Here is a 16,704-nt window from a genome sequence, read left to right on the forward strand (position 1 = left end):
CGAGTAGTTCTTTGCATGCCAATCTTCTTCTTCTTCTTCTTCTCGTGGCTGGCTATCGCCGAAGGAAAAAGATATCAAAATTCTTTTCCTGGTTTCTGGTTTCAGATCCCGGGGATCGCACCCCTCACCTGCTTCCGTGTGTCATAACGCGTGTCCTTTTGTCCTTTATCGTCCGAAGTTAATAACGCCCATTGTTAATAAAATAATAAAATCCTCTAATAATTCTGCTATGGAAAAATGCTATAGTCGCGACAAAGTATTTCACTATTACACCATAAAACACACAAAATAGTTCTAGCTACACATCGATTGCATATTCAGTTAATTAAAATCACCGTACAAATTACACATTCTTACTTTAAATGAAAACGTCTTTATAGATTCTTATCAGGATTTTCAGTTACAGGTTGCAATTATTTAACTTTCAACAAAAAAATCTTAGTTCCCCCTTAGCGTTAAATTCTGGTACCCTGTCGTAGACATTCGTAGGCTGAAAACTCTCTTTAACAACAAGTATTAAATCCCCTTGGGTAATAGACATAACTGATTGTTAACCATTACAATCAAACTTAATAAAATTCACATTGAGTAGATAAGCAACTAATTAGAATACTCGTGACCTCCAGGTTCCTTACTAGCCTGCCTGTAACATCGTTCTACGAGCCTAATTCCTATTTGCTTCCTATTTGCCTACTCTTCTATTTGCCTATTCGTCGATTATTCGGGCCTACTTTTTACACCCCTACTTGTCTATTCACATACTCGTCGATTATTCGGCGTACTTTTTTACTTGCCTACTCGTCGCTTGTTCGGGCAACTTTTATATGCCTACATATTTATTCGCCTACTCGTCTAATGTTCGGGCAACATTTTTACTTGCCTACTTTTTTGCCTACTCGTCGAATGTTCGGGCGCCATATTTTGTCACGGGCTTCAAATTTAATAAATAAACTAATTAACTCAACTAACTCAACTGAGCTGAGCTTAGCAACGCAACAACGAAGAATCTCTCGCCTCATCTGCTGGGCGAATTAAACATTACATGAAATATAATACGGTCAGGATAAGTGCCTAACAGTCGGAGTTACCGAGAATAAACCTAGGAGGATATGATTTTAAATACCTGAAATGACGTTACATAATACTACGGTGTTTCTGAATATACACATATATTAAAGCACAGATAAATACACATTACATCTTGCCCTCTTTCACTCGATCTCACATTCATACTCTCATTCCATGGCATATGGCGACAATATGACAATTACAAAGGTTAGATTAATTACTACTTTGATCATACTCTCGCTATGTCTTGGCTACATTGCCTTTTACAATTTATCGTTTAGGATTTTAAGTATAAATTGAATAATTGTTCCTTGTGCGAACCCCTTCTATCTTTTCTGAAGGTATAAATATAATTCAATGAGCTATTGTTTGCTGTTAACATAAACTCTCATCTTTAACATTTGATTACTCCGCCGGAAAACAGATGTCTAGGGTTGCCATAGCACTGATTTAAGTTATGCAATGATTTGATTTACGCAGATTCGCGGTAGATAGTCGTCATCTTTCTCTCACACGCACATGGTTGGATCTTACCTTCGCTGCATTCCCTCTGACCTGGGTTGGGTGAAAGTGGTCCTACAGTTTTGGAAGGCCTCCACGCTCCATTGTTGCACCTCGCGGTTATCCTGGTTGGCGAAAGTGGATCAGTCGGCAGCTCCATCTGGCCTCATCGGATCCTGGCTTCACTCGTTCACTTCGCAGGGACGTCCAGGACGGTACACGCACACTGTCGACTCCATACGACAACTTGCGCAATAATAGGTCAGTTCTTCGCGGTCACTCGTAAGTACAGATACGTGACTTGGACGATGAGACGAACATACGCGATGAGCCATTCGCGGTTTCACATGGATATCAAATATTATCAACTTTCACTACTTTAGACGTTGTTTCGGACGATTGACACAGGTGGACGTGTCTGGCGTTATTCTCACATAACCACACGTATGTGCACGGATGCGTTGACGGCGAGGGGGAGAAGGACCCCCTGGTTCTATTCTGCTCTACTCCATGGCTCTGAAACACTCACTCGAGGAAAAACAAATCCAGACCTCGAGTCTGCTTGCAACTCGCAGCTCGGTCGCGCGTAGCTCACACTCCGGTGGCGATTGTAGGCAAACTGTGTAAAACTGTTTCAAATCATCCCTTTTATTCCAGATTTGAACGTAGTGACGCGCTACCCTCTATGATCAGGTGCTTGTTTATTGTTTCTGGTGCTTTGACCGTTGTCCTCCTATCCTGGTCAATGCTCACTCCGGTCCTTAACCTTTGGTAGCAGCCCCTCGCGCAGAGATTAGGCTAACTCTTCCTCCATTGTAGTCAGTCACGAAAAGCAAAGGCATCTCAGTAGGGTAGCTTCTCCCTTTCAATTCAGCGATGAATCTTTAATAATTCATAACTCCCGTAGTTCTGTTCTGATTAGGCTCAAATCTTGGAATCAGTACTTTCATGATGTGGTCTTCCGCTGGTTGAAATCTCATCAAATTCGGTCCATTGGTTTAGAAGTTGCATTTTTCTTGTTATTCCCATAAGAATGCATGTAAATCCGAATTCGGGCGAAAAACGGTGGTTGAGCAATCTAGTGTTGGCTAAGACAGTTCGCTAGACACCTGTATTCGCGACGGATATTAATAATACCAATTGCAATTAATTCCTACTAACGGGCAATTAGATTAATTACTTGTCACTCAATATTTGACCGTTATAATAGACGTGAATGAATCACTTAGGTTCTTCATGAAATACTTGCCATTTTATATCGAATACTCTGTCAGTAAATTTTATATTGGTACTCTATGAATATCGGTTGGAAGAAATTATACCTACATAATAGTGTCACTGATTTTCTACTCACCACTTTCGGTTTCTTTCTGTCTGGTTTTTCATTTTCTCTATCTTCTTCAGACAGTTTTGCAGTAAAGTTTCAGACATTGTTATACACTAAACAGAACGACAACACACGAACGGAGATGCTACACTGAGACTGACCTAAGGGATTTGACTGTTCTTTTCTCTACCACTCTAAAATCATTCATCTCGCCAAGTTACAGAAAATAGTGTTGCTAACCATAGTAACAGAATTCACTACAAGGAGTCAAACCTGTATCTTTGAATTTCTTCCCTTACTTTTATCGTACATTTTTCACATGAAAGAATCGAAAGGAAAATGCAACAAAATGTCAATTTCATTGACTCAGGGCTTGAATAATTGAATTTACGAATCTGTAACGTATTTAAGAAATATATAAGGTATTCAAACGCTGAACTGTCAACACTGTGCGCGGAATGTGCTCCCTGGAAGGTAGGCGAGAGGTGAGTTTGACATTTTCCAGATGGCAGTGTCCCTTCCTAGAGCTAACCGAAGCCTTGTCAAGGGAGCTAGTGTTTCCAGGAAATGACGATGCTCCACATTTCACCCTCCTTCCTTGAGACTTTGGTTTTAGTTGATCGAAAGGTCCATTGGACTACGCTTCTTCAGCTACAAATGATTTCTTTCTGTTAATGTTGAAGTATTGTTATTCTATTGTTGATATAAACATCCATATTTACACCCTTCTACAGGGGGGGAGGGGTGTTCCACTTTTCTGCTTGGGGGGTGTTCACCAAAATTTGGGAGGGTGTTGGGGAGGTGTTAGGGTTGTGCGGATAAATCACTGGAGTGGACAATGCTTCCTTATGGATCGAAGGGGAGGGAAGAAGGGAAAGCTGCGCGAGGACTTCTCGTCCCAAGGTTTTTTTCCTTGTGGTCGATCAGCGACGATGCCCGAGACAAATGAATGGGGGAGGATATGCTCCCGGGAGTAGCCAAACGTCCAATGATGTAACGATGATTGAAGTGCTCGAAGTGAGGGAGGGTGCGGGGGATAGTATCTCCCAACTAGCAAAATTTTCGCAAAGCATCCCCGAACCCCCAACCTCAAGACTCGACCAAACATCCCTCTACAGGCACGTATCCAGGAATTCCTTTCGGGGGGGGCTCAACACCATTTTTAAGGGGTATAGTAAGAACCTCACAATTGTATATTTAAGACCAGTGGTGGCAATTGGGTTCCAAAACGGCGGGGGGGGGGGGGGGCGGAGGGCGGTGCAAGGAAAGTTTACTTTCTCTTGGTAGACAAGGCTTAACATTAAGAGGCCATACACTTACAGGAAAACACCTATTTCCCTTATCTATGGCAACCAGAGCTTTAATATGTTGAGGTAAAAAAATGGGGAGCAACTATCCCCATCGTCGCCACTGTAAGGCTGTCATTTTAATGAGAACGTGAAATCGGAACATTTTTTACCACTCGACTCCTCTGTTTCCATGCATTAACTTTGTGTGCCGGAACCATCTCAGTATGCGTGTTTGTCCATTTCTTCTCATCAGGCATAAAAACATCTATGGTGTCTTTGAGTGTTTTTACGAAGCTACACATGCACGAGATGGAAAATCCCCTCGACAACGCGAGATTCAAATTGTGGACTGGGAACTGGACGCAGACAATTCTCGAATATTTCTCTCTGATTCGAGCCTGAACACCACTAACGTATATTGTCATTCCATGTTTGCAGCGCTTATAAAAACGAAACCCACCAAATTGTTCAGATTCAGGCCTTAGCACTCACAAGTGTTCAATAATGCCTGTCACAGCTTCCGCTGTCTTGTCATATATCGGAACGATACAAAGGAAGTCTTCTCGAATACAGCTGGATCACAAAACAATTAATGCACAATAAAAACCCTTCCGTTCCCAACACATGTAATGTTTCGTCTCCCAGTATGATCAAATGCTTACTCATTTATCTCCAGTGACGTGCCCAAAGGAGGGTTGGTGAGGTCATAACCCCATTTCACCCAATATTCCGTGTTTTTTTTTTAAAAAAAAAAGACGAACGTCAAAGACAGGATAAAAATGGCAAAATCAGGACTGACCACCAAAAATAGTAGGTATGCGTAACCCCTCTCCGTTCCGAAAATCCTGGGCACGCCACTCTTTATCTCAGACACATTTTTTAAAATCAACTCACCAGAAGTTTTTATCATTCCGTATTGGAGATTGAAGTAAGATGCGTTCTTCCTGCAGGTTTGGATATGATCCTTTAGGGTGCTGTCGGCTGCCTGCCTTCACACCTAACCTTAACAAGGCCCTAATTTTCCATCCTTGTGACTTGGATTTTCAAGACTTAGGAAGGTTTCAGACCGAAGGATTGGAATGGGCCAATCAACATCAACGTTTCACACCGTAGCGACACAAAAGGAAGCACAAACCTAATTTCGACTTGTGAAATCCTCAGGCGGCACGGTGTGAAATCTCTCTTATTAGGCTATTGTCATTGTCACCTCGAAGTAGTAGCTCTTGTTGACCACAGAAGAAAAAAATTCTCCTCAACCGGCGGGTATGCTCCTCAGTTTTCTTCTCTCTCCTTTTTTTCTGTGCTTGTTCACTATACAGACAACACCCTACGGTTTAATATACACATGTAGACATTTTAACGAAAAATCGATTGAAGTCAAGGATGGCTAGGTGGCTCAGTTGGTAGAGCCCTGATTCGGGTTCTGGTAGAGCCTGCAATTTCCGCCTAAAATGTCTACATATGCAACATCTTCTTGCTTTCTCTTCTCGACATTCATAAAATTTTCGTCTGACTCTTTATGGTAGTTAAGTGTTTGAATGTGTTTCGAACCCAGTAGGCTTAAACAAAAGTATTTTTTTATACCATGAAATTCTCTGACTGCATATACGAAATTTAGTTCTGGCAAAACTAAATCATCACTCAAAACTTTGATTTTCAGTTGATCTTTGCAGCTTATTTCTGTTTTAATAAACCACTCCAATATCCGGTACTGCTGAAATATTCACTTTAGAGAGAGAGAGAGAGAGAGAGAGAGAGAGAGAGAGAGAGAGAGAGAGAAAGAGAGAGAGAGAGAGGGGGGAGACCTTGATCTCTTCGGCCCTCGACCCGAACTAGCACTACACTGAGGCCCCCGAAGTTCTGCTGTTGTCAATGTCTTCATTTTCGAATCACTATATCTTATAAAGCAACCAAAGGACGCTGACTGATCACTAACCGACTGTATGAATTGTCACACTTACCTCTGAAATCTCATTAACCGATTCTTTGTACAGATTAGTGTTGCCCACGAGACGAGACGGGACAGGCTTTTAAAAATTCGAGACGAGACGAGACGAGATTGACCATGTGTCATAAGACAAACGAATATTTTCGAGACGAGACAGCATTTCCACGAGACTCCACGAGACGAGACAGGCCAAAGTCTCGTCTCGTGGGCAACACTAGTACAGATCAACCGAAAAATTGAACCCGCGTATTTATATCCTCATTATATTCTAGAACGTTTCGCAGATAAAACGATTCGTTAATATTGCCAGATTGACTCCTTCTCTCATTCAAGAACGTACCCTCTCCCACCTTCCAGATATTAAAAATGACAACGAATCGCCCTACGTGTGGCGCTACCTTTGTTGTGCAGCTTCCAAATGCTGACAAGTCTCTACATAGTGCTCAAGTGCGCTGCATCAACACCGAAAGCGCAAGAAAACTTTACGTGCAATATCATCAACAACAGGGTTATAGAACATTCCCCGTCTTGTCTCGATAATTGTCTATCTCCTTAAATCATCGTCACATTATTCAAAAAGCCAAAAACCTAATTTTATCTAGTGTAAAATAAAAAACTTCCTGGGGGGCTCGAGCCACCTCAATCCCACCTTGGATACGTGCTATTAACAATAACAGGGTTATAGAATATTCTCCGTCTTGTCTCGATAATTATTTCTCCCAAATTATCATCACATTATTCAAGAAGCCAAAATCTAGTGTAAACAGAAAAATTTCTTCAAGAGGGGCTCGAGCCTCCTGATTCCTACCTTGGATACGTGCTATTAAAAATAATAGGGTTATAGAACTCTCTCCGTCTTGTCTCGATAATTATTTCTCTCAGATTTATAAATTTATTATCTTCACATTATTCAAGACGCCAAAAATCTAATTTTATCTAGTGTAAATTTAAAAAATTTCTGGGGGGGGGGGTGGAGCCACCTCATCCCCATCTTGGATACGTGCTATTAACAATAACAGGGATATAAAACATTCTCCGTCTTGCCTCGATAATTATTTCTCTCTTCAAATTATTTTCACGTTATTCAAGAAGCCAAAAACATAATTTTATCTAACGTTAACTGAAACATTTCCTGGTTACAGGATCGAGCCCCCTGTGCCCCATCTTGGATACGTGCTATTATCAATAACAGGGTTACGAAACATTCTCCGTCTTGCCTCGATAATTATTTCTCTCCTTAAATTATTGTCACATTATTTTATTTCACAACACAAGAAACAAAAAAAACTCATTTTATCTAGTATAAACCTAAAACTTTCGGGGGGGGCTCGAGCCCCCTAAGCCCCCCCTCTGGATACGTGCCTGTCCCTCTAGCTAAGATTTTCCACTTCAGGCGCTGGATGATTGTATTGTTAGCGAAAAATAGTAGCGAAATATTAATTGTGATTGATATTTTTATAATATTCTCTTGAAGTAACCATAAGCAGAATTGATATGGTTTCAATATGCATAGCTTCTTAAAAATACTTTTAAGTAAGATTGTAGTGGTAGGAATAGTTGCAGCAGTCCGTAAACGTTTGGTCAAATATTTCTTGTTGCGTTGAATTAGTTCTTGCATCCAGTGGCGTGCGCAGGATTTTCGAAACTGGGGTTTTACGTGTACTTTTTTAGTAGTCAGCCCGCATTTTGCCTTCTTTTCCTGTCTTTGATGATCGTGTGTCTTCGAAACTGAAATAACAGCCTAATGATCAAGATCAGTCCTGTATTATTTATTTATTGAGAAAATTCCAGATACAGCACAAATGGATATTTTACACTGATAGAACAAAAATAACACAATAAAGATTGACGAAAATATGTCATTGAGCACGCGATTTGATATTATTTATAATAAATTTATTATGAATAAAACAGGTTTTTATTACGTGTTGTGCGGGTAGGCACTTGAAAGTGGAATTCCTGAAGGTATTTTGCAAAAGCCTCAATGCACTGATCAATATTTCTAGATTATCTGCCGAAATTTCTGGGGGAAATTTCTAGGAAGCCCAGGCCTGGCTACACCAATGCCAGAGGAGAGCCGGGAATATCATTCGGCGGCAATCACATTCACATTTAGCAAACGCCGAAATACCATACAAAAGTGTATATTTGGGCTTTTCTTGTTTGCTGGGCTATAACCATCAATGTAGTTGTTATATTCGTTACATTCAATACATGCATAACATTTCTTTTTAAAAAAACCCTTTCCTCTTGTAAATATTTCATTTACCAAAAAAATGTTTCACATGATATTTCGCCATTTCCTTTTATGCACCCGAATTCTCGCCAAATTGCACCAGGCATTTTCCTTTCAATGTTTTTATGCAAGAAAGTCAGGCGTTGTCAACATTCAATGCAGACGCCTGCACGTAAGGGCGAGAATCGCTCGATTCCCCCTCTCGCGACAGGTGTGTGTGTTCCGAAGCCGCTGCTTCAGTTCAGCAGAAGCACACGGCCTGAAATTTCTGACCTGAGGCAATTGCAGCGGAGGAACGGGTCTTGTCTTGCTCGGCGGAGCAAAAGGGAAGGCGAGGCGCACGATTGCAGCGAACTTCAGACGGTTGGTGCGTGTGTTTGTGCGTGGTGTGTTCGCAAGTGCTTTGTAAAGTGCCATACGTGTGGCTGTTTGCTTAGTGTATACTCTGTGCAGGAAGAAAGCCCAATATTGTTACGTGCTTGTGAGTGAGGAGCTTTCGTTAGGGGATACAGAAAGGTTCTCAACGTGGCCTGTTTATTCGTCGGGAACAAAGAAGGTCCATGCATTCGGTGAGTACTGATTTTCGTGGAAGCTCGTTCTTGACAATGTATGGCAGTTTTGTATCAACGGTTGCTTTTCAGACAACAATTACCACATCTCTATAGCAACACAGTTACTTAAAGTACCAGATAAGAAAATAAAACAGTTACACAGTGTATTGTAATCAGTGGCGGATCCAGAAGTTAGAGTTGGGAGGGGCGAATTTATTCGGGTACCTCACCCCACCGAAAATCAATTCTAGCCTACACTTGAACTGATTTATATAAACAAGATATAGTACTGTAAACAGAAACCAAGCTGACTTCCATGTTCTAGGGACAAGCGTATTGTTTTGCAAAAATTGGGATCCAGGGCTGGAGTGGATGGTTAGACCCTATTACTGTATGCCGTTATCATAATTCCTCCCATTGTCACGGTAAACTGGACGATAGGACGAGGAGTAAACTGAATGACTTTAATCAAGCGTGAAAGAAAAAAAATGTTCTCGAGTCTGTTAAACTTGGTGATAAAAGATAGAATATTGGAGCCTTCAAAAAGTATTACCATAATAATATATACATACAAAAGCGTACAGTTGGGAGTGGCGATGTTACAATGTAGTGGTTTGATTTGATTTTTTGTTATTTACCGTCGCCTTTCTCCACTTTTGGCTAATCGCGGCAATGAGGATGAAATGCTGAAATTGTTGAAGGGAAACTTGCAAAGAACACTCAGGACCGGGGGCAATGTTCTGTGGGGCATGGTAGCATAAATGTTTTGAAGGTAGCAAATGTAGTTTTTCTTGAAACGTGGATAATCAAGGAACGATAACTCCTCCCCCAAGAGGTCGTCCCAGACAGTCTCGTAGAGGTGGATTTGCGTGGGCGCCACATCCACAAATAAGAAATAATTTTGATATCAACATTGTTGGGGCGTAAGGGGTGACCTTCCACGTACACCCAATTGTCAACCTCACGTCCACGTATTACACCCTGAACTGCATTTTGCAGACAAACGAGGCTCTGGCGACTGGTCCTAGAGCCAGTATAATTCTGTGTGTTTTTCTGTTTTTTGTCCTTATGTGTGCTGAGTGCCCGTTTACAGCCTCAGCTTTTAACGGAAGTCAGAATATTTGAAAGTTTTAATTATGCAACGTTAGAGTTGTTACTTGTAACTGTAAGGGGCTGGACCCCGTATAATGTGACGGGTGCAAAATAGCATAAGTGCTGACGCACCCAAAATTTTAAAATCAACTTTGTTGTTGCGTGATCCATACAGAGGGAATGTTGAAATCATATTCATCATTATCGATACACTTTCATTTCAATTTTCATCTCTAAATTTGCAAATTACATTTTGATAGGTTGGACCAACCCGATTTTCTGTCATCGTCCACTCTGCCTCCCCCCCTTTGACGGCACCTTCCCCCCGAGATATCTGCAAGTAACAATAAGAATAAATTCCCCTCTTCCATTTGGTGTCTAAATGAAAGCAATCTCCCACCTTGAGAGCGTGAGATGCCTAATAACAGCAGTATTCAGCGTAAGTAGTGAATAAAAGCCAAAAGAAAAAAAAGCTCATTCACCCGAAATGAGCTAAGGTCGTCCATCCATTAGCGTTCCGAAGTGCCCAACCTTGCCAACGCAGAAACAGGATTGCATTGATGTGGTATTATAGCAGGGACGGTTGCCGATTCCTGTCGCGACACTCGCCGTTAGAAAAGCCAGACATTCTGATTCTTTATCATTATCACAAACTTATTTTAAAAGCAGGAAGAATAGCTGTGATGGTATAGTAGCTTGCATAGATGCATGGAATGTGTGTGTGTGTGTGGAGGGGGTATAGGTCAATATTATTATTTCGACTCATTTCTCCAATGGTGGAATGTTTTTTCAGCACTCGACTCCCCCTAAAAATTTGTGGGTTTACCCACAGTTGTTTTAGCCCAAAGTATGCACAGGGACTTCTATTGGTTGTCCAGCGAAAAGAATAGACTGTTGGGTATATGAGAACAACGTTGCCGGTTGCCGCAGGGGCGAGTAACGGACTTGCTGGCAGTGAAAGTACAAGAGCAAACAAACGTGCGTGGCGCTTGAATCGCGGGTACGTACAAATTGAAGAAATAAGTTCACGGTGAGCTATTATTAAAAACAAGAAACAAATTCACAAAATTACATAACTGAAAGAATAATTCTTAATGAACTTACTTTTCTCTCACATGTCACTCCAGGGGGTTAATTCCTTCCATTGCAGAATCATCACCAGAATCATTTTCTTCTGTTAGATCATCACTCTCGCTGGAATCTTCACCCAAGTGGATTATTATCTGATCAACGTCATCCTGCAATTCATCTGCATTCCACATTTCCTTCTCTATGTCCATGACATGTTTTACGTAATTTTGCCAGTTTTCAACTGTTACTGTCTTAAATGATTCAGTGATAAAATTTTCAATGTCTTTAGTTTTGAATGTAGTGTTGTTACACCGCACATAATGCTTAACCTGTGACCACACAAGTTCAATCGGGTTCAGTTCGCAATGATATGGGGGCAAACGAAGCACCGTATGCCCCATCTGTTTTGCCATCTCATCGATCTTATACTTATCGTACTTAATTTTATGATATTTGTAAGTTCCAGAAGATCTCTCCGTAACATGTCGTCATCATAATGAATGCCATGAGATTTCAACCATTCTCTTAAATCATTCTTCTTCCACGAGGTTGTCGGAATTGGCTCTTGCTTGCGGCTATGATAAGAGGCATTGTCAACAACAATAACAGATCCCGGAGGGAAATTGGCGAGCAACTGTTCCCGAAAATACATCTCTACGTTTCTCTATCCATTTCATCATGGGGATCTGCTGTATTCTCTTTGCACTGAAACACAAGTTGGGCGTTTTGCAGAAAACCGCGTTCGTTACCCGCATGCACTAAAGCGTATCGCGCTCCGCGAGATGTCGGATTATTTAAACCAGTGGAAAGACCATCCAGAAACGCTTGTTTTGCTGAGGTATTGTCTTGTCTTTCCATTCATAATTGACTGAGGTTCCGGTGTTCACCCAGGATTCATCAGTGTAAACAATATTTCTATTTTCACGCCTAAACTTCCTAATCTCTCTTAAATATTTATGGCGAAGAGAAATTAAATGTTCTCTTTCCATTAACATGGATTTGTTGCCCCTTTTCTCAGACGAAAAGCCAAGTTCTTTGAGAAAGACATGAAACGTTGATCATTTAAAATTCGGTAGTGTGGAGTCAGAATTAAGTGTTGGGGTTTTGTTTTTAAAAAAGGATTCGTGAACTTTACGTCGCACAGCACTTCTGACAAAATCATTATATTTTACATTTCTACTTGTAATTGGCGATCTTTTCCTGGGTCGTTTCTTACCTGGTGTTTCAAGAGGACCTTGAGAAACCTCGCCCCGAATTTTATACACAGTAGCCCGAGAAACTCCAGTTGCTTTCGCCGCCTTGCTGGCTAACCAACTTACACTGTGATCCGGATTTTTCTGTTTTAAATAAACAAAAATATTCATTACTATTTGCCTTTCTTTACTTTTGAGAACCTCACCACGCCTTCTCTTCTTTACACTACTTTCGCTCATATTTCACTATTAAAACCAACGGTTTTTTACACAACCCAACGCACTGATCCGCCACAGTCATTGCTCGTCGAAACCAACGGTCAGTCACCCTCTCCTTCCGAGAAATTTTGTCTACCGCAGTACTGTCTGAGGGGGTGTGGTGGAAAGCAGTCGACAACGCTGGGCTCGCCGTTCCCCTCCGTGCACGTGCCCCTGCACAAATAAAATTTAAAAAAAAACGCGCTGCTGGAAGGAAAGTTTGCTGGTCTGAAAGCTTAACCAGTTCCAGAATAGCGTTTTACATTCGAAACAAAAGCAAGTGTGTTCACCTTTGCGCTCAGTAGTGAAAACAATATTTAAAAAGAGGGAGGATGTAGGAAAAGTAAAAGCCCATTTGAAGCAACAGTCTATTCTTTTCGCTGGACAATCTATAGTCTCCGTGGTGGAGGTCCGTGTTCGAACTCTGGTGTAGGGATTGATGAGGCTACAGTAATTTTAGAAAATTAAAATTTTCAAATGAAAGCGATAAAGAGCTCGCGGAAAAACCAAAGAGTAAATACAACCCCGCCTTAAAATGACACCCGATTACAATTTTTTGTCTTTGAACAACATTTAAATTAAGACCAAGGTCAAAAATGGTAATTATGAAATATTTTATAGCATATCCCCCCGTTCCCTAGAACACAACTATGTAATATCTACCTTTACAATTCCAGCCCCCTCTGACATCAAATCCTGCATAGATACGCCAGTGGTCCATGCAGGGGCGGCGCCAGGTTCTTGCGCATCCCCTTCCTTACCCCTTCTTCAAAACATATTTTCAATCGCAAATACTATTTCTTATAACAAGTGAGAAAAATAAATTTACCATAAATGGCCTTCTTGTAACCGTGTCCTCCCGTTTCGCCTTATTGCGTTTTCACCTCCCCCAATAGAATTTCAAATGATTTATGTGACACGAACTTTGTAAGGCGAAACGGGACATCCTTTTTGGCCTTACACACAAAAAATTTCCCACCTGGGAATATTATCGACTTGAAGGGTAATTCATAATGGGACCGCAGAGCTTGTGATGTTGCCTTCCTTGACTCCCATTGTCCTGTCGGTTAGGTTAGGTTAATAATACATTAATAATAATGACCCTTCATGTCGATAATATTCCCTGGTGGGAAATTTTTTGTGTGTAAGGCGAAATGGGATGTGCCGTTTCGCATTAGAAAGTTAGTCACATAAATCACGCGAAATTGTATTGGGGGAGGTGAAAAAGCAATAATGCGAAACGGGCCGTAATCCTTGTAACACCTATGTCAACCGGACGAAACCTGTAAAAAATTGCCATATTTTGTAAATGCTGCCATTGTTTTGTTTACAATTGCCAAAACCCTTAACTAAACGATGCTTCGTCAATAACCAAATCATTTTCTTCTGTGTTGCAGTGTCATATTACGTCATGACTCGTGAAAAATTATGTCGTCATTCTCAGCGTAGAATGTTATAGGTAAAAGAGACTACTATTATTGTAATATAATCTGATCATAATCTGAAAGAGAAGCCGCATTTACTTTCCTGTACCGTACATATGGTTGTTGTGGTCAAAACAAGCAAGCAAAAATGAAACAAGTCACTTGTAATTTTCGGTTTTGTTGTCTTATTTTAATAGAAGTCTACTAAAAGTTGATTGGTATTTGATGTACCGACATACAAGCATGTTTCACGTTTCCTTTATTTTGAACATCGTACCCCCTCAGCACCCCTAGTTGATTAATCCTGGCGCCGCTGCTGGGTTCATGCCGTCAGTACATCCATTAATCCTTATCGTCGCGATAAACTCAAAAGAGTGATAATAATAAAGAGACTGGGCGTGCAATTTAAAACGAGATCCATGCAATTAGACCATACCAACATATCCAAGTTGAAGATTTATCAGTATCACAATCAGTCGGGATTTCACGATGTTATTAAAATTTCTGAATACACAGCAAATTTTGTGTGTAACGTCGAAGGCGAATTGGGAAGATGCATCACAGAAGCGAAGGGGCGAGATTGTGGTGTCGCTGTTGTAGACCTTTACATAAAATATTTCATGTAAAGGATTTAATTAGCCATTGTTTCCCCTTTTACACGTGGCTTCCGCCGTAAAGAACTGCGAATGGTTCTATTTAGTTCAGTGAAGAGCGCATCGTTCTCACGAGTTCAGTGGCAATGTACTCAGAAGAGCTGATATGCATTTAAAATGCTTATTAAACTGCGGTTGTTTCCCACATCATAATCACTCTTTACTGTAATGCAAGCGTACAATGCACTCTTTTAGTTCGGCGTTTCCTTCGTGTGATTACATACTTGGCAAGTTCACGGTGATTAATCAATTTCAGCAACTTGCTGCGTAAGATAAGATGGTTCATGAATGATATTTTGCATTTTTAACGCCTACCACTACAACATCGTGTCTGTCTTTTTTTTGGGGTGTGATTAATTGCACAGACTCTTTCCATAGATTCATAGTGTCTCCCTGATGGCGTAGTGGTAGCGTCGCCGCCTTCTAATCAAGGGGTCCCGGGTTCGATACCCGGTGGAGGCACATAGTGGTTCGGAACCCAAATTTAAACTGTAGATCCAGTCCCAATTAGCCTATCTTATCATAAAGTAGACTTAAAACAACCAATCCTCCGTAGTTACATGACACGCACCTACACTGGTCTTCTAGGGCCTAGTTCTCGTTACTAAGTTACCCTGGATCGGACTTCTCAGTTAGCTTATTAGGGTAACTAAATTGAAGGCCCTGACTTGGTCACTGGTGTCGGATTTTATACCTTTTTCTTAAGTTAAGAATGAAAGGGTATGGAACTTTCTTACAATAAAGTCTGGTTTATTTCTGTTTATGCACAGTATACAATAATACTTAACCACTGGCAATCTTGGATTTAAGTTAACTGATGTAGATTTGATGGTAAATCTGAAACTTGTAACCTTCCAAGATTATTCACGATTGCTTTTGGTATCGCAAGACACTTAGAGCCGAAGCAGAAGGTTTATGAGAAACTAACCTAAGAAAAATTGCAGCGTCCACAAAGGACCGGGCAGTTCTCCCTACGAGGTAGACTTATGATACCAGCAATCGGGTAAGATAGTCTAAATATACAGAAATTGGGTTCCTTTTTATACTAAATGGTTGTTTACAAAATGCCAAGGAAACGTGGTCGATATTTACATTTAAGGATTTACATAATTACATCATGCAGTTTAAATTTTTGCATAAAATAGTCAAAGTTGTAAATAACATACCTTTCTAATATATTTTTTCAATGTCAAAAGCGTTTACATAATTATTAATTTTGTTGTTTTTAAGAAATTCAGATTAATTCTCGAACATTCTTATCTTGTGCAAGTCACAGATAATTTATGCACTCACAGATGTTGAACTCCCTATTTGCAAATGGAAACATGTCTAGATTCGACTGGGGCGACACATACGTTTGTTCTGAGCAGAAGTGGCGGAGTGGTGTCACGCCGCGCTATGATGTCACAGGTTTCGGGTTCGTTTCCCGGCCTGGGCATGGGTGTTCTTTGTAAGTGTCCCATCCTCAATTGCATCATCCTCATCTTCGCGATCAGTCAAAAGTGGCAGAAGAGCGACGCTAAATAACAAAAATTAAATAAGAATATCATTACCAGTCTTACTTGCAAATAAACATTACCCTATGACAAACGCAAATTACCGTGATTGAAATGAGATTAGTAATCATGTGAAATGTATAATTATGGACAGATCCATATTCCAGGGAATGGAATGCCCCTCCTTCTTTGTGCCCCCTTCTGAACGCTCATGCTACACACTCCTATCTTATCCCATTGTCAGTGATGAGGTCCTTGTCACGGCATTTCCTATTCATGTGTACTGAGCCGTGCTATACAAAGTAAATAAGTCAAGGCAGAACACAAAGGCATGAAAATAAGTTGCTCGTTAGTTCATAACATTTTGTACCGGTTCGGTTGTAAGTTAATTAATACGTTAATCTCCATTCAGGAATTCACTTTCCCTCTTTTTCTCATTGGTTTCCCTTTCGTTTCCTTCCTTTTTCATCTTTTACGCAACAAGAGGAAGTTGTTGAATGAAAGCTCATCCAACACTCGAAATTAATTCCGGACTCCTGTAGATTGGAAATTAAAGTATGCGTTTATAAAATATCTTTTACCCCAAACTTCATCAGA

The 16,704-nt window shown here is 40.7% G+C and overlaps 1 protein-coding gene across 2 annotated transcripts in view; it reads left to right on the plus strand.

The window, feature by feature from the left end:
* Positions 1 to 8,650: 8,650 nt before the first annotated feature.
* bdg (sodium-dependent transporter bedraggled) overlaps positions 8,651 to 16,704 on the plus strand; it is a 270,150-nt gene continuing 262,096 nt past the window's right edge. Inside the window, exon 1 of one of the 2 annotated variants that reach the window (XM_083123786.1) lies at positions 8,651 to 8,938. The gene's annotated coding sequence lies outside the window, so the exon portion shown is untranslated. The remainder of the gene's footprint in view (positions 8,939 to 16,704) is intronic. The other variant, XM_083123787.1, reaches the window with a different exon arrangement.

Source organism: Lepisma saccharinum, chromosome 6 (assembly GCF_977018435.1).
Source record: "Lepisma saccharinum chromosome 6, izLepSacc3.1, whole genome shotgun sequence".
NCBI classification, from domain to species: Eukaryota; Metazoa; Arthropoda; class Insecta; order Zygentoma; family Lepismatidae; genus Lepisma; species Lepisma saccharinum.